The sequence below is a fragment of the Salvelinus alpinus genome, chromosome 1, assembly GCF_045679555.1.
Source record: "Salvelinus alpinus chromosome 1, SLU_Salpinus.1, whole genome shotgun sequence".
Classification (NCBI taxonomy): Eukaryota; Metazoa; Chordata; class Actinopteri; order Salmoniformes; family Salmonidae; genus Salvelinus; species Salvelinus alpinus.
The window spans coordinates 102,367,303-102,384,951 of NC_092086.1; the positions used below are offsets into that span (position 1 = coordinate 102,367,303).

At 40.2% G+C, this 17,649-nt stretch overlaps 1 protein-coding gene across 4 annotated transcripts in view; it reads right to left on the reverse strand.

The window, feature by feature from the left end:
• LOC139537060 (poly [ADP-ribose] polymerase tankyrase-1-like) overlaps nucleotides 1–17,649 on the reverse strand; it is a 133,164-nt gene that overhangs the window by 109,057 nt on the left and 6,458 nt on the right. The window lies entirely within an intron of this gene.

Genomic DNA, 17,649 nt, shown 5'->3' on the forward strand with positions numbered 1-17,649 from the left:
ATACACATATGTATATACAATTGAAGTCGGAAGTTTACATACACTTAGGTTGGAGTCATTAAAACGCATTTTTCAACCACTCCACAAATGTTTTGTTAACAAACTATAGTTTTGGCAACTCAGTTAGGACATCTACTTTGTGCATGACACAAGTAATTTTTCCAACAGTTGTTTACAGACAGATTATTTCACTTATAATTCACTGTATCACAATTCCAGTGGGTCAGAAGTTTACATACACTAAGTTGACTGTGCCATTAAACAGCTTGGAAAATTCCAGAAAATAATGTCATAGCCTTAGAAGCTTCTGATAGGCTAATTGACATAATTTGCGTCAATTGGAGGTGTACCGGTGGATGTATTTCAATGCCTACCTTCAAACTCAGTGCCTCTTTGCTTGACATCAGCCAAGACCTCAGAAAAAATGTTTGGACCTCCACAAGTCTGGTTCATCTTTGGGAGCAATTTCCAAACGCCTGAAGGTACCACGTTCATCTGTACAAACAATAGTACGCAAGTATAAACACCATGGGACCACGCAGCCGTCATATCGCTCAGGAAGGAGACGCGTTGTCTCCTAGAGATGAACGTACTTGGTGCGAAAAGTGCAAATCAATCCCAGAACAACAGCAAAGGACCTTGTGAAGATGCTGGAGGAAACAGGTACAAAAGTATCTATATCCACAGTAAAACGAGTCCTATATCGACATAACCTGAAAGGCCGCTCAGCAAGGAAGAAGCCACTGCTCCAAAACACCATAAAAAAGCCAGACTACGGTTTGCAACTGCACATGGGGACAAATATTGTACTTTCTGGAGAAATGTCCTCTGGTCTGAAGAAAAAAAAATAGAACTGTTTGGCCATAATGACCATCGTTATGTTTGGAGGAAAAGGGGGGGGCTTGCAAGCCGAAGAACACCATCCCAACCGTGAAGCATGCGGGTGGCAGCATCATGTTGTGGGGGTGCTTTGCTGCAGGAGGGACTGGTGCACTTCACAAAATAGATGGCTTCATGAGGATGGAAAATTATGTGAATATATTGAAGCAACATCTCAAGACATCAGTCAGGAAGTTAAAGCTTGGTCACAAATGGGTCTTCCAAATGGACAATGACCCCAAGCATACTTCCAAAGTTGTGGCAAAATGGCTTAAGGACAACAAAGTCAAGGTATTGGAGTGGCCATCACAAAGCCCTGACCTCAATCCTATAGAAAATGTGTGGGGAGAACTGAAAAAGCGTGTGTGAGCAAGGAGGCCTACAAACCTGACTCAGTTACACCAACTCTGTCAGGAGGAACGGGACAAAATGCACCCAACTTATTGTGGGAAGCTTGTGGAAGTCTACCCAAAACGTTTGACCCAAGTTAAACAATTTAAAGGCAATGCTACCAAATACTAATGGAGTGTATGTAAACTTCTGACCCACTTGGAATGTGATGAAAGAAATAAAAGCTGAAATAAATCATTCTCTCTACTATTATTCTGACATTTCACATTCTTAAAATAAAGTGGTGATCCTAACTGACCTAACACAGGGAATATTTACTAGGATTAAATGTCAGGAATTGCGAAAAACTGAGTTTAACTGTATTTGGCTAAGGGGTATGTAAACTTCCGACTTCAACTGTAGATATACTTTTTTAGAATATACCTTCATTATTCCCCGCAAACCCTACCACCCTTCCCCCAATTGGAGTAAACTAATAAACAATAACACTTAGGCTTCTACCTTCAGTTTATACATCTTATACACATTTTATAATAGTTGTATATTTTTTGTTTTTATTCCTTCCTCTATTTCTGATGTCCATCCAGTTTGATTTCTATTTGTAACTGTGCTATTTCACAACATTTCTGAACCTATATACATTTTACAGACCCTGTATGTTTACATTGGTTATCTTGTTATTAGTCCCATCCTTCAGCTCCATTCAACCCCTCCCATCTATCTCTCAACACCATCCATTTTGGATTTCTATTTGCCATATATTTTTCAACTGTGCTGTGATGCTTGACAAAAGTACTGAATCTTTCTAATCTCATAGCTTCTACAGAAGGTAAATTAAAAATAAAACATTTTGCTAAAATAATTATTATATTATTGATTGAATGAATGACTATGGCTTATCAAATCACCCAGTATTGCTATCTGCAGCATTAGTTCTAGGCAAATGTTGCAGTTCTTCAGCCATTCCTGGACCTGTGACCAAAAACGAGCTACATATGGACAGTACCAAAATAAATGATCTTATGACTCTGCCTCATCACAGCAAAATCTGCAGAGCTGGGAAGATTGTATTCAACATATATATATATATAACATTCTATTGGTTGCAAGAATCTTGTATAGTAATTTAAATTGAAAAATTGGAAGTTTTGAATCCGGCGTTGTTTTGCGTATCAATTCATAAACCATGTGCCATGGAATGGGTACATCGAAAATCTCTTCCCAACTATTTTGCAATTTATATGGCACAGCTGTCAGTTTTTTGATCCTTAAATTAAATTGATATGTTTTTATTTATCACACTTTTCTTTAACCATTTATGTTCTTTAATACAGGGCCGACATACAAGTTCCTTACTTTTTTCCCATTCTACTTACCTCTTCCATTTTTGTTGTTATGCTGCAATTAGTTGGTTGTAATTTTGGGTAGAGCAGATATTTCCATATGTCTGTGTTAGCTGCATGTGTGACATAACTCCACCAGTCCTATTTATGATATCATTCACAAAAATTATACCTTTAAACATTTATTCGAAAAATATGTATTTTTTTATCAATTAGTATATTTAGTAAACTACATGGTAATGTAAAATGTGCATTTTTTTAGTGATCCAATATGTAACCCAAGTTAAATGTATCATAATTTGATTTTAATCCAGAGAGGATAGCAAAAGTATCTACATCCTCTATGAAGCCATGGATAGATTCTAATTGTGGTTTTAAAAGAAAACATGAATCATCAGCGTACAATGACACCTTAGTTTTTAAGCCACAGATTTCTAATCCCTTAATATTATTGTTTAATCTAATTTTAACAGCTAACATTTCGATGGCAATAAAAGGTTTATATATCAACTCCAGTCGTACTTTATCAAAAGCCTTTTCAATGTCAGCTATGAATAGCAGGCCTGGTTTCCCCAATATTTCATAGTATTCTATTGTTTCCAGTACTTGTCTTATATTATCTCCAATGTATCGTCCATGTAAAAAACCTGTCTGATTAGGAAGAATAATATCTGACAATACTTTTTTAATTCTGTGCGCCAAGCATTTTGCTAGGACATCACAACACTGAAGTGTATGAGGTCTCCGATTTTTTAAATGGACTGGATCTTTATATATACCACTTGGGTTCTGTTTCAGGAAAAATGATATCAGACCTTCTTTGCGTGTCTGATAATCTACCATTTATATAGGAGTGGTTAAAACATGCTAATAATGGTCCTCTGAGTATATCAAAACAAGTATGTTATTCCTCCACTGGTATGCCATCCAGCCCTGGAGTTTTCCCCGCCTTAAAGGCTTTAATTGCATCAAGAAGTTCCTCCTCTGCAATTTGGCCTTCACATGAGTCTTTCTGTACAGATGTTAATTTTACATTATTATTAGGGACAAAATCCATAGAATTAGCTTCAGTTAGTGGAGATGGAGGAGACAAACAAAAACATATTCTTAAAGTACTTTACTTCCTCTTTCAAAATATAATTCAGTGAATCATGAGTGACTCCATCATTTGTAAGCATTTCTATATTGAAGATTGAAAAAGAATTTGGTGCATTTTTCCCCATATTCCATCCAGGTCACTTTATTGTTATAATATATTACACTGGATCTTTCTAGAATAAGTTCCTCCATTTCTTTTTGTTTTTCCTCTAAATTATTCTGTGCCACTATGGTACAGTTTTTATTGCTATCTAACTATACTGTTAGTCCTTTAATTTCCTTTGTTAATATGGACTCTTTTGATCTAAATTGCTTTTGTTTTATAGATGAGTACTGAATTGCATGGCCTCTAAAGGCACATTTAAAAGTGTCCCATACAATTAGGAGATCTGCTGTACCTATGTTAAGTCTGAAAAAGTCAGTTATAACTTTTCTTAGAACTAGGACAGAAGAATTTAAGAAAACTTACGAAATAAACTAAGGTAAAATAAAAACATTTAAAAAGTAACAAGAAAATTACATAACAATAACGAGGCTAAATACGGGATTTTCAACAGGACAATGACCAAACACACCTCCAGGCTGTGTAAGGGCTACTTGACCAAGAAGGAGAGTGATGGAGTGCTGCATCAGAGGACCTGGCCTCCATGATCACCCGATCTCAACCCAAGATAGTTTGGGATGAGTTGGGCCGCAGAGTGAAAAGCAACCAACAAGTGCTCAGCATATGTGGGAACACCTTCAAAACTGTTCAAAAAACATTCCAGGTGACTAGCTAATGAAGCTGGTTGAGAGAATGCCAAGAGTGTGCAAAGCTGTCATCAAGGCAAAGGGTCGCTACTTTGAAGAATCTCAAATATATTTTGACTTGTTTAACACTGTTTTGGTTACTACATGATTCCATGTGTGTTATTTCATAGTTGTGACGTCTTCTCAATTATTCTACAATGTAGAAAATAGTAAAAATAAAGAAAACCCTTGAATGAGTAGGTGTGTCCAAACTTCGACTGGTACTGTACACACGTGTGTGTATACACTACCGTTCAAAAGTTTGGGTTCCCTTAGAAATGTCCTTGTTTTTGAAAGAAAAGCACATTTTTTGTCCATTAAAATAACATCAAATTGATCAGAAATACAGTGTAGACATTGTTAATGTTGTAAATGACTATTGTAGCTGGAAACAGCAGATTTTCTATGGAATATCTACATAGGCGTACAGGGGCCCATTATCAGCAACCATCACTCCTGTGTTCCAATGGCACGTTGTTATAGCTAATCCAAGTTTATAATTTTAAAAGGTTAATTGATCATTAGAAAACCCTTTTGCAATTATGTTAGCACAGATGAAAACTGTTGTTCTGATTAAAGAAGCAATAAAACTGGCCTTCTTTAGACTAATTGAGTATCTGGAGCATCAGGATTTGTAGGTTCGCTTACTGGCTCAAAATGGCCAGAAACAAAGAACTTTCTTCTGAAACTCATCAGTCTATTCTTGTTCTCAGAAATGAAGGCTATTCCATGCGAGAAATTGCAAAGAAACTGAAGATGTCGTACAACGCTGGGTACTACTCCCTTCACAGAACAGAGCAAACTGTCTCTAACCAGAATAAAAAGTGGAGTGGGAGGCCTCGGTGCACAACTGAGCAAGAGGACAAGTACACCAGAGTGTCTATTTTGAGAAACAGACGCCTCAAGTCCTCAACTGGCAGCTTTATTAAATAGTACCCACAAAACACCAGTCTCAACGTCAACAGTGAAGAGGCGACTCCGGGATGCTGGTCTTCTAGGCAGAGTTCCTCTGTCCAGTGTGTTCTTTTGTCCATCTTAATTGTTTATTTTTATCAGCCAGTCTGAGATATGGCTTTTTCTTTGCAACTCTGCCTAGAAGGCCAGCATCCCGGAGTTGCCTCTTCACTGTTGACGTTGAGACTGGTGTTTTGCGGGTACTATTTAATGAAGCTGCCAGTTGAGGACTTGTGAGGCGTCTGTTTCTCTAATGTACTTGTACTCTTGCTCAGTTGTGCACCGGGGCCTCCCACTCCTCTTTCTATTCTGGTTAGAGACAGTTTGCGCTGTTCTGAATAGATTTCTTCCAGCTACAATAGTAATTTACAACATTAACAATGTCTACACTGTATTTCTGATCAATTTGATGTTATTTTAAAATGGACAAAAAAATTGTGTTTCTTTCAAAAACAAGGACACACACACACATCCTGCACTGACACTGCTCTCTGTATTACCAAGGCTTACACGCTGAAGAAAACACACAGAATAGAGGCAGAGAGCAGGAGAGAGGCAGAGAGCAGGAGAGAGGCAGAGAGCAGGGGAGAGGCAGGGAGAGAAAAACATAAAAGGTTAGGTTGAAAACAACTCCTACTCAATCTAAATCAAACCTCAAATAAATAAAGTAATAATTCTACACAGCCTAACAGTGTGTGGGTGCTAGCTTTCAGAGCCATTTGTCATCATACTTATTCACTGAAGCGAGCAGAGTGGCAGCAGCTTTTCTCAAACATCGCCACTCAGATGATCACTTGGATAAATGGCAGCCCATGTCGGTCTGCCTCCCTCTCCTTCCACATCGGTGACGTAACTCACTCATTCCTCAACACAAATGTGATTTAGCTCTGCACCAAATCACATTCTCCTCCACATCCTCTCCTGTCCTATTAGACTGGTAACTAAAGGAGGGGGGAGACACTGAGAAAGAGAAAGCCTTTGAGGAAGAGAGGAAATTAAAATCCAATGAAAGGAGCCCTCTGTAAAATAGATATATGCTGGACCATAGCAGCAGTCTCAGTCCTGTAACAGAGATTAATATGCAGGGAAGCCCTCAGACACTGCTGTGTTACCTAGAGGCAGAGCAGAGATCGAATCAACGTTTATTGGTCCTGTACACAGATTTGCAGATGTTATCGCAGGTGTTTCTAGCTCCAACAGTGCAGTAATAATACCTAGAAATCAATTCGCACATAGTCCAAAATAAAAAATAATTTTTCAAAAAAATATCCGAACGAGCAATGTCAAAGTTCGGAATATATACGGAATAGAGGTCGACCGATTATGATTTTTCAACGCCGATACCGATACCAATTATTGGAGGACCAGAAATAGCTGATACCGATTAAATCGGCCGATTTTTTTATATATATATATATATATATATATGTAATAATGACAATTACAACAATACTGAATGAACACTTTTTTTCACTTAATATAATACATCAATAAAATCTATTTAGTCTCAAATAAATAATGAAACATGTTCAATTTGGTTTAAATAATGCAAAAACAAAGTGTTGGAGAAGAAAGTAAAAGTGCAATATGTGCCATGTAAAAAAGCTAACGTTGAAGTTCCTTGCTCAGAACATATGAAAGCTGGTAGTTCCTTTTAACATGAGTCTTCAATATTCCCAGGTAAGAAGTTCTAGGTTGTAGTTATTACAGGAATTATAGGACTATTTCTCTCTATACCATTTTGTATTTCATATACCTTTGGCTATTGGATGTTCTAATAGGTACTTTAGTATTGTCAGCCTAATATCGGGAGTTGATAGGCTTGAAGTCATAAACAGCGCAATGCTTGAAGCACAGCGAAGAGCTGCTGGCAAATGCAGGAAAGTGCTGTTTGAATGAATGCTTAAGAGCCTGCTGCTGCCTACCACCGCTCAGTCAGACTGCTCTATCAAATCATAGACTTAATTATAATAACACACAGAAATACGAGCCTTAGGTCATTAATATTTTCAAATCCGGAAACTATCATTTTGAAAACAAAACGTTTATTCTTTCAGTGAAATATGGAACCGTTCCGTATTTTATCTAACGGGTAGCATCCAAGTCTAAATATTGCTGCACAACCTTCAATTTTATGTCATAATTATGTCAAATTCTGGCAAATTAGTTCGCAACGAGCCAGGCGGCCCAAACTGTTGCATATACCCTGACTCTGCGTGCAATGAACGCAAGAGAAGTGACACAATTTCGATAGTTAATATTGCCTGCTAACATGAATTTCTTTTAACTAAATATACAGGTTTAAATATACTTCTGTGTATTGATTTTAAGAAATGCATTGATGTTTATGGTTAGGTACATTCATGCAACGATTGTGCTTTTTTAGCAAATGTGCTTTTGTTAAATCATCCCGTTTGGCGAAGTTGGCTGTCTTTGTTAGGGAGAAATGGTCTTCACACAGTTCGCAATGAGCCAGGCGGCCCAAACTGCTGCATATACCGACTCTGTTGCACATTTCTGATTGGCTGGGCCTGACTTAAGTGGGTGGGCCTACGCCCTCCCAGGCAACAGCAATTAAGTCGTCCGTGGAGCTGTTGAGTTGTAGTGGGTCTAGGTTGCCGGTTAAGGTTATGTGGTCCTTAACTAGCCTCTCAAAGCACTTCATGATGGCAGAAGTAAATAAGTGTTACGGGGCAATATTCATTTAATTCAGTTACCTTAGCTTTTTTGGATTCAGGAACAATGGTGGACATCTTGAAGCAAGTGGGGAAAACAGACTGGGATAGGAATAGATCAGATGTGTCCGTAAACACTACAGCCAGCTGGTCTGCACATGCTCTGAAGACGCAGCTTGGGATGCCGTCTGGGCTGGCAGCCTTGCGATGGTAAACATGCGGCCACCGAGAACAAGAATACACAGTCCTCATGAGCCAGCGTTGGTGGACAGATCACGTTTTCCTGAAAACAGGCGAAGGTGTTTAGCTAATCCGGGAGCAAGACATGTGTCCACGACGTGGCTGGCTTTCTCTTTCTAACCCGTGATAGTCTGTAGTCTCTGCCACATACATCTCATGTCTGAGCCATTGAATTGCGACTCCACTTTGTCCCTCTAGTGTCGTTTTACCTCGGATTCCCTTACGGAGGTCATAACTGGTCTGTTTGTCCATGTTTCCAGTCAACTTGCCATGGTTAAATATGGTGGTTCGCGCTTTCAGTTTTTCACAAATGCTGCCTCCTATCCATGGTTTTTGGTTTGGATAAATTCTAAATTGTCAGTGGGAACAACAATCTTGACATGTCAGTGCATATGTCTATTCTCAGAGACGACCCTGAACATTTCCAGTCGGCGTGATCAAAACAATCTTGAAGAACATATACCAACTAGTCAGACCAACACTGAACAGACCTTACCACGGGTGCTCCAGTTTAAGTTTCGGCCTATAGGTGGGGATGAGCAGAATGGAGGCGTGATCCGATTTGCCAAAGGGAGGTAAGGGCCTTGTAGCCGTCCCAGATGGGAGTGTAGCAATGATCCAGGGTGCGTGATGCGTGTGTAGCACAGGAGATGTGTTGATAGAATGTCGGTAGCGTTTTCTTTATTAACTTCTTTCAGCTAGGGGGCAGAATTTTTATGTTTGGAAAAATAACGTTCCCAAGGTAAATGGAATATTTCTCAGGTCAAGATGCTAGAATGTGCATATAATTGACAGATTAGGATAGAAAACACTCTAAAGTTTCCAAAACTGTCAAAATATTGTCTGTGAGTATAACAAAACTGATTTCCTGAGGAAATCCAACCTGGAAGTGCCTTTTATTTGGAAAAATCCCTGTTCCGTTGCCTGCCCCTCCTCCATTTAAAGGGGTATCAACCAGATTCCTTTTCCAATGGCTTCCTCAGGCTGTGAACCAGGCTTTAGACATAGTTTCAAGCTTTTATTTTTTTTAAATGAGTGAGATTTTTCAAAACGCGTCAGGTGTCCTTTGATTAGTTCCTGCGCGCGAGACATGTAGCTCGACATTTTCTTTCTCTGTAGTATTGAATAGGTTACCGTCCGGTTGAAATATTATCGATTATGTATGTTAAAAACAACCTGAGGATTGATTATAAAAAACGTTTGACATGTTTCTACGAACGTTACGGATACTTTTTGGAATTTGTCATCTGCCTTTCAGGACCGGAACGAGCCTGTGGTTTTCTGAACATAACGCGCAAACCAAATGGCGGTTTTTGGTGATAAAACTAATCTTTATCGAACAAAAATAACATTTATTGTGTAACTGGGAGTCTCGTGAGTGCAAACATCCGAAGATGATTAAAGGTAAGCGATTAATTTTATTGCTTTTCTGACTTTCGTGACCAAGCTAATTTGGGGCTAGCTGTTCTTACAAACGCTTGGATTGCTTTCGCTGTAAAGCATATTTTCAAAATATGACACGATAAGTGGATTAACAACAAGCTAAACTGTGTTTTGGTATATTTCACTTGTGATTTCATGATTATAAATATTTTTAGTATTATTTTTGAATTTGGCGCTCTGCAATTCAGCGGTTGTTTACAAAAATGATCCCGCTAAAGGGATCCGTGCGGCAAGAAGTTAAAGTACCCAGCTACACTAAAATGTGATCTCAGGACATGCGGTTTCCTGTTTGCACAAGTCCAGTGTAGTTCCTTGAGAGCCATCACGGTGCCGGCTTGGGGGGTAATATACACGGCAGTGACTACGACCTAAGAAAATGATCATCCCGGGAGGTAATGTGGTTGGCATTTGATGGTGAGGTATTCCAGATCGAGAAAACAAAAGGACTTAAGTTCCTGTATGTTACCACATTCACACAGTTGTTAATCATGAAACAAACCCCTCCGCCTTTCTTTTTCCCCCTGAGTTTTTTTCTTCCTGTTCGCGCTATGGACGGAGAACCCCGCTGGCTAAATGGATGTGGCCAATATATCCAGAGAGAGACCGGATTCAGTAAAAACAAATGGTATGTTACAGTCCTTGATGTATGTCTGGAAGGAGATCCTCGTGCGTCGCCCCACGGACCTCCCGGTCGCGGCCGGCTGCGACAGAGCCTGGGCGCGAACCCAGAGTCTCTGGTGGCACAGCTAGCGCTGCGATGCAGTGCCCTAGACCACTGCGCCACCCGGGAGGCCCGTGACTAACACATTTCAGTTAATTACTATAGCTTCCGCCTTGGGCCAATCAGTGTCATTTTGTAAATGCCGGATCTCTATGCCAAGACGGATCATTCATCCTAGTTTTGTTAAAATCGGCCCAGTGTTGTCGGCGACATCGCATGTGAGTAATGAACATAGGAACCGAGACAGATCAACAGTCCCATCCCCGATATCATCGTGGAGAACAATTAGAGGGGAGGAGTGCTTAACATACAGTGCCTTCTGAAAGTACTCTGACCCCTCGACTTTTTCCACATTGTTACGTTACAGCCTTATTCTCAAATTGATTAAACAAACAATTTCTCAGCAATCTACACACAATACCCCATAATGACAAAGCGAAAACAGGTTTTTAGAAATGTTTGCACATTTATTGAAAATAAAAACAGAAATACCTTATTTACATAAGTATTCAGACCCTTTGCTATGAGATTCAAAATTTAGCTCAAAGGCATCCTGTATCCATTGCTCATCTTTGAGATGTTTCTACTTGGAGTCTACCTGTGGTAAATTCAATTGATTGGACATGATTTGGAAAGGCACACACCTGTCTATATAAGGTCCCACAGTTGACAGTGCATGTCAGAGCAAAAACCAAGCCATGAGGTCGAAGGAATTGTCCGTAGAGTTCCGAGACAGGATTGTGTCGAGGCACAGATCTAAAGAAGGGTACCAAAAAAATGTCTGCAACATTGAAGGCTCCCAAGAACACAGTGGCCTCCATCATTCTTAAAAGGAAGAAGTTTGGAACCACCAAGACTCTTCCTAGAGCTGGCCTCCTGGCCAAATTGAGCAATCAGGGGAGAAGGGCCTTGGTCAGAGAGGTGACCAAGAACCCGATGGTCACTCTGACAGAGATCCAGAGATCCTCTGTGGAGATGGTGGAACCTTCCAGAAGGACAATCATTTCTGCAGCACTCCACCTATCTGACCTTTATGGTAGAGTGGCCAGACGGAAGCCACTCCTCAGTAAAAGGCACATGACAGTCCGCTTGGAGTTTGCCAAAAGGCACCTAAAGATTGTCAGACCATGAGAAACAAGATTCTCTGATCTGATGAAACCAAGATTGAACTCTTTGGCCTTAATTCCAAGCGTCATGTCTGGAGGAAACCTGGCACCATCCCTACAGTGAAGCGCGGTGGTGGCAGCATCATGCTGTGGGGATTTTTCAGCAGCAGGGACTGGTAGACTAGTCAGGATCGAGGCAAAGATAAACGGAGCAAAGTAAAAAAAGATCCTTGATAACATGCTCCAGAGCGCTCAGGACCTCAGACTAGGACGAAGGTTTACCGTCCAACAGGACAACGACCCTAAGCACACAGCCAAGAAAACGCAGGAAAGTGGCTTCGGGACAAGTCTCTGAATGTCCTTGAGTAGCCCAACCAGAGCTCAGACTTCTCTGGAGATCTAACATCTCTGGAGAGACTGGAAAATAGCTTTGCATCAATGCTCCCCATCCACCCTGACAGAGCTTGATAGGATCTGCAGAGAGAAAATGGGAGAAACTCCCCAAATACAGGTGCGCCAAGCTTGTAGTGTCATATCCAAGAATAATCAAGGCTGTAATCGCTGCCAAACGTGCTCCCATACAGTACTCAGTAAAGGGTCTGAATAGTTAAGTAAATGTAATATTTCAGTTTATTTTGAATACATGTGCAAAAATTTCCCTTTTTTTTTTTGCTTTGTCATTAAGTGGTATTGTGCGTAGATTGAGGGGGGAAAATATTTTAGCTATTTTAGAATAAGGCTGTAACGTAACAAAATGTGGAAAAGGTCAAGGGGTCTGAATATTTTCCGAAGGCACTGTACAAACACCAGCCACATTGGACAGACAGAGCTAGCTGCCAATATGCAGAGGGTCTAATGACGGCAGCCAGCTGACAGCAGATGGAGCAGGAGGACTAACAAAGGAGCCTGTACTAAAACACCTACAGTTCAAAAGGAGGCAACACTGTTAGCTAGTGAATAGAAGCCTGTTCAATGTTACTGGTCTCTCAGAGTGAGAAATGTGTTTGGTAATTACAAGCTGGAGTGAGATGAGCAGGGGGAATGCTTTTATATTAATTCACTAGCACTGCTGATATTAGGGTAGTCGCTTGATGGATGTGGACCATATTTATGTTTGAGATCTGAAGGAAACAACACACACAACTATATAAACCACATCAGAGACATGCAAAAGCATGGGGAAGAGCATGAGTGATTCATTACATGCCAAGCCTTGACGAACAGCAGCTCACACACCATCTGGATTTGCATTGTTGTTTTCCTTTGTTCTTGTCTTTTTTCCTCTTTTGTTCTTTCTGAAGGTTGTTGGCGCATCGGGTGGGTTGTGGTGTTGATTGGGTTGGATGGGGGCGGGGAATACCAGTCAAAAGTTCGGACACACCTACTCATTCAAGGGTTTTTCTTTATTTGTACTATTTTCTACATTGTAAAATAGTGATGACATTACAACTATGAAATAACACATATGGAATCATGTAGTAACCAAAAAAAAAGTGTTTAAAAAAAATCTAAATATATTTCAGATTGTTCAGATAGCCACCCTTTTCCTTGATAACAGCTTTGCACACTCTTGACATTGTCTCAACCAGCTTCATGAGGTAGTCACCTGGAATGCATTTCAATTAACAGTTGTGCCTTGTTAAAAGTGAATTTGTGGAAATACTTTCCTTCTTCATGCGTTTGAGCCAATCAGTTGTGTTGTGACAAGGTAGAGTTGGTCGACAGAAGATGGTCTTTTACCAAATAGGGCTAAGTCCATATTATTGCAAAACAGCGTAAAAAAAGCAAAGAGAAGTCCATTGTTACTTTAAGACATTGAGGTCAGTCAATCCGGAACATGTCAAGGTATTTGAAAGTTTCTTCTAGTGCAGTCGCAAAAACCATCAAGCACTATGATGAAACTGGGATGACCCAGAGTTACCTCTGCTGCAGAGGATAAGTTCATTAGTTATCAGCCTCAGAAATCGACAATTAACTGCACCTCAGACTGCCGCCCAAGTAAATGCTTCACAGAGTTCAAGTAATAGACATGTCAACGTCAACTGTTCAGAGGAGACTGCGTGAGTCAGGCCTTCATGGTTTAATTGCTGCTTGGGCCAAGAAACACGAGCAATGGACATTAGACCGGTGGAAACCTGTCCAAATTTTAGATTTTTCATTCTAACCCCCGTGTCTTAATGAGACGTAGAGTAGGTTAACGGAAGATCTCCGCATGTGTGGTTCCCACCGTGAAGCGTGGAGGTGGTGGTGTGATGGTGCTTTGCTGGTGACACTGTCAGTGATGTATTTAGAATTCAAGGGACACTTAACCAGCGTGGCTACCACAGCACTCTGCAGCGATACACCATCCCATCTGGTTTGTGCTTAGTTGGACTATCGCTTGTTTTTCAACAGGACAATGACCGAACACAATCACCACCTCAAACCAATTGAGATGGTTTGGGATGAGTTGGAGCGCAGAGTGAAGGAAAAACAAGTGTTCAGCATATGTGGGAACTCCTTCAAGACTGTTCGAAAAGCATTACAGGTGAGTAGCTAATGAAGCTGGTTGAGAGAATGCCAAGAGTGTGCAAAGCTGTCATCAAGGCAAAGGGTGGCTACTTTGAAGAACCTCAAATATATTTTGATTTGTTTAACAGTTTTGGTTACTACATGATTCCATATGTGTTATGTCATAGTTTTGATGTCTTCACTATTATTCTACAATGTAGAAAATAGTAGAAAAATAAAAACCCTTGAATGAGTAGGTGAGACCAAACTTTTGACTGGTACTGTATGTACAGTGCATTCGGAAAGTATTCAGACCCCTTGACATTTTCCAAATGTTGTTACATCACAGCCTTATTCTAAAAGGGATTAAATTGTTTTTCCCCCTCATCAAGCTACACACAATACCCCATAACGACAAAGCAAATATAGGTTTTTAGAAATTTTAGCAAATGTATTAAAAATAAACTGAAATATTACATTTACATAAGTATTCAGACCCTTTACTCAGTACTTTGTTGAAGCACCTTTGGCAGCAATTACAGCCTCAAGTCTTCTTCGATATGATGCTACAAGCTTGGTACACCTGTATGAGGAGATTCTCCCATTCTTCTCTGCAGATCCTCTCAAGCTGTCAGGTTGGATGGCAGCGCTGCTGCACAGCTATTTTCAGGTCTCTCCAGAGATGTTCAATCTGGTTGAAGTCCGGGCTCTGGCTGGGCCACTCAAGGACATTCAGAGAATTGTCCCGCAGCCACTCCTGCATTGTCTTCGCTGTGTGCTCAGGGTCATGGTCCTGTTAGAAGGTGAACCTTTGTCCCGGTCCGAGGTCCTGAGCACTCTGGAGCAGGTTTTCATCAAGGATCTTTCTGTACTTTGCTCCGTTCATCTTTCCTTCGATCCTGACTGGTCTCCCAGTCCCTGCTGCTGAAAAACATCCCCACAGCATGCTGCCACAACCATGCTTCACCGTAGGAATGGCACCAGGTTTCTTCCAGACGTGACGCTTGGCATTTAGGCCAAAGAGTTCAATCTTGGTTTCATCAGACCAGAGAATCTTGTTTCTCAATGTCAGAGTCCTTTAGGTGCCTTTTGGCAAACTCCAAGCAGGCTGTCATGTGCCTTTTACTGAGGAGTGTCTTCTGTCTGGCCACTCTACCATAAAGGTCAGATAGGTGGAGTGCTGCAGAGATGGTTGTGTAGATTGATGAGAAAAAAGAAAATCATAAATTTTAGAATACGGCTATTACATAACAAACTGTGGAAAAGGGAAGGTGCCTGAATACTTTCCGAATGTACTGTAATTTGGCTAGGTTATTATTGTTGTTATCTATGCTCTGTTTAAAATTGTGTTTTACTGGGGTAAAAGTAAGCTTGCTACCAGAGACAACTCATCTGAACGGGGCATACAATAGATACCATTTTGATTGTTCAGGTTCACCATCAGCAACATTTTTACATACACAGGATAAAGTTCCTCATTTCATAACAAGGACAGCAATCCACTTTTGCGAGGCGCACTGCATGGCCAAAGCTGGAGGAAAAAAAGAAGCTCACTCCAAAAAACCTTCGGAAAGGTCAAAACAATTAGATTTTGAGATGGGGTGAAATCCAAAGTTGTGCTATATATTCATTGGCTATGTCATAGCTCATTTGTAAATTATAAATATTTATACATTACTAGCTCAAACACTTAATCTGCAAAAATGACAAGATAATTAATGGGTGATGGTGATTTTAGAACCAAAGTGTGGGGACAAAAAACATAGGCTAATCTGATAGTGGTAATGGGATGGTAAATGCCTTGTCTCCTTTATGGCTCAGCTCAGGTGCCTAGATAGTACATACACCATAGACATACATCATTTACTCACACACAGTCAGTTCCAGCTCATAGAGGCCCAGCTCATGAAATCCATCAGCAGCTATTTTGGGGGGGGGGACGGAAAATGAATGTGTTTATGCAACTAATGTAAGGGCATCGAATCGTATCGAACCAAATTGCATCGATTTGTTCTCAAATCAAACCGCACCAAATAGTTTCAAACTGAAGCATATTGTTCCTGTATCAGAGCCAATGTATCTGGATATGTATTGAATTGTCTTGAAAGGGTAAGATGCACATCCCTAGTGTTTTCAAATATTCTCCTCAATAATAATTGTCTGGGAAGACAGCAGAGCCATCAGAGTAAGTCTGGATCGGAGCGTTGCACATCAACATAATACAGCTCATTACCCACCAGTGGGTCTGGGAATTGCCAGGGACCCCACAATAAGATATTATCATGATACTTTGGTGCTTATACAATATGTACTGCGATTCTCACGATTCTATATATGTCAGGAATCTCCAACTGGCAGATTTTATTTGGCCCCCCACGTTTTCTGCGCAAAAAAGATAATAATAATAATATTTAATTAATATTGTTGGATATAAAAGACTGTAAAAACACCAGCAAATCAGCTGTAAGTGATTTTAATTTTGGAAATCTGTTCCAAAGTACTCCCACGCATAAGAGAGATATATATGTGATAGTATTCAAATGTAAGCAAGGTTTGAAATGATTATGTTTTAGTCAAATATTATATCTGCTTGGGCTTCTTGCGTTCAATTTGCAGTCTACAAAAATTATTGGTAATTGTGTTCCGGCCCCCTGATCATCCGCTCAAGAAAAGAAAATGGCCCGCGGCTGAATCTAGTTGATGATCCCTGCTGTATGTATTGCAACTCGATACTGCAAGTTTATTGCCATTTGATCTACCAAACAAATTACTCTCTGCTGCAGAGAGACAAGAGACAAGTTTTGATCAGTCAGGGAAATAAAAGTGCTGAAAACATTTTGGCTCACTATTTAAAAAGATAGAGAACAAGCTATAGGATGAAACATTCCTGAGTTATGGCGCAGGTACAGCCGACTAGCCAACACTACCATCTTTTTTTTTTTTTTTTTTTTTACAAATAGATACTTGGAGTCAAATATCCATATAATATAGAACAAAAATAATATTGCGATGTGCAACTATCGATTTCCCCCCCCATTACTATCCACCAGAGAGAATAATGTATGCTTCCCTGTGCCACACTGCTCATTTCACAGTAGACAGACAGCAATTAGAAACCAGCTGCAAACACAAGAGCCAACAAATATAGTAGAACACAATTAAAAGAAAGGAATGCTAAAATGCAAGGACTATTTCATTACAGCAATGGGAGATAAAGTATATTGTCATTACATAGGCCTAAGTAAGTAACAAAGAGGCTTTAGTTTCTGCCCAGAGAAACTGTTCTGGCCTGATGTTCAAATGGTATCTGGTTTCTCTCCCTGCAGACAGGGAGACTGTCAGGACCAGACCGTTATGGCCTGGTCAGAAAATACTATTATGTAATTTGGGGTTGTGACTCATTGCTGAAATCACTAGGTGGTGACATTTTAGTCTCAGTGCAAAACAACCTGGTTGAAAGTCTTGATGCAATACTCAGCAGCAGAGCAGAGCAGACCATAGCATTCTCATTATCTCATATCTACTTCGAAAGCATTAGGCTAGTAATTGAGCCATCCATG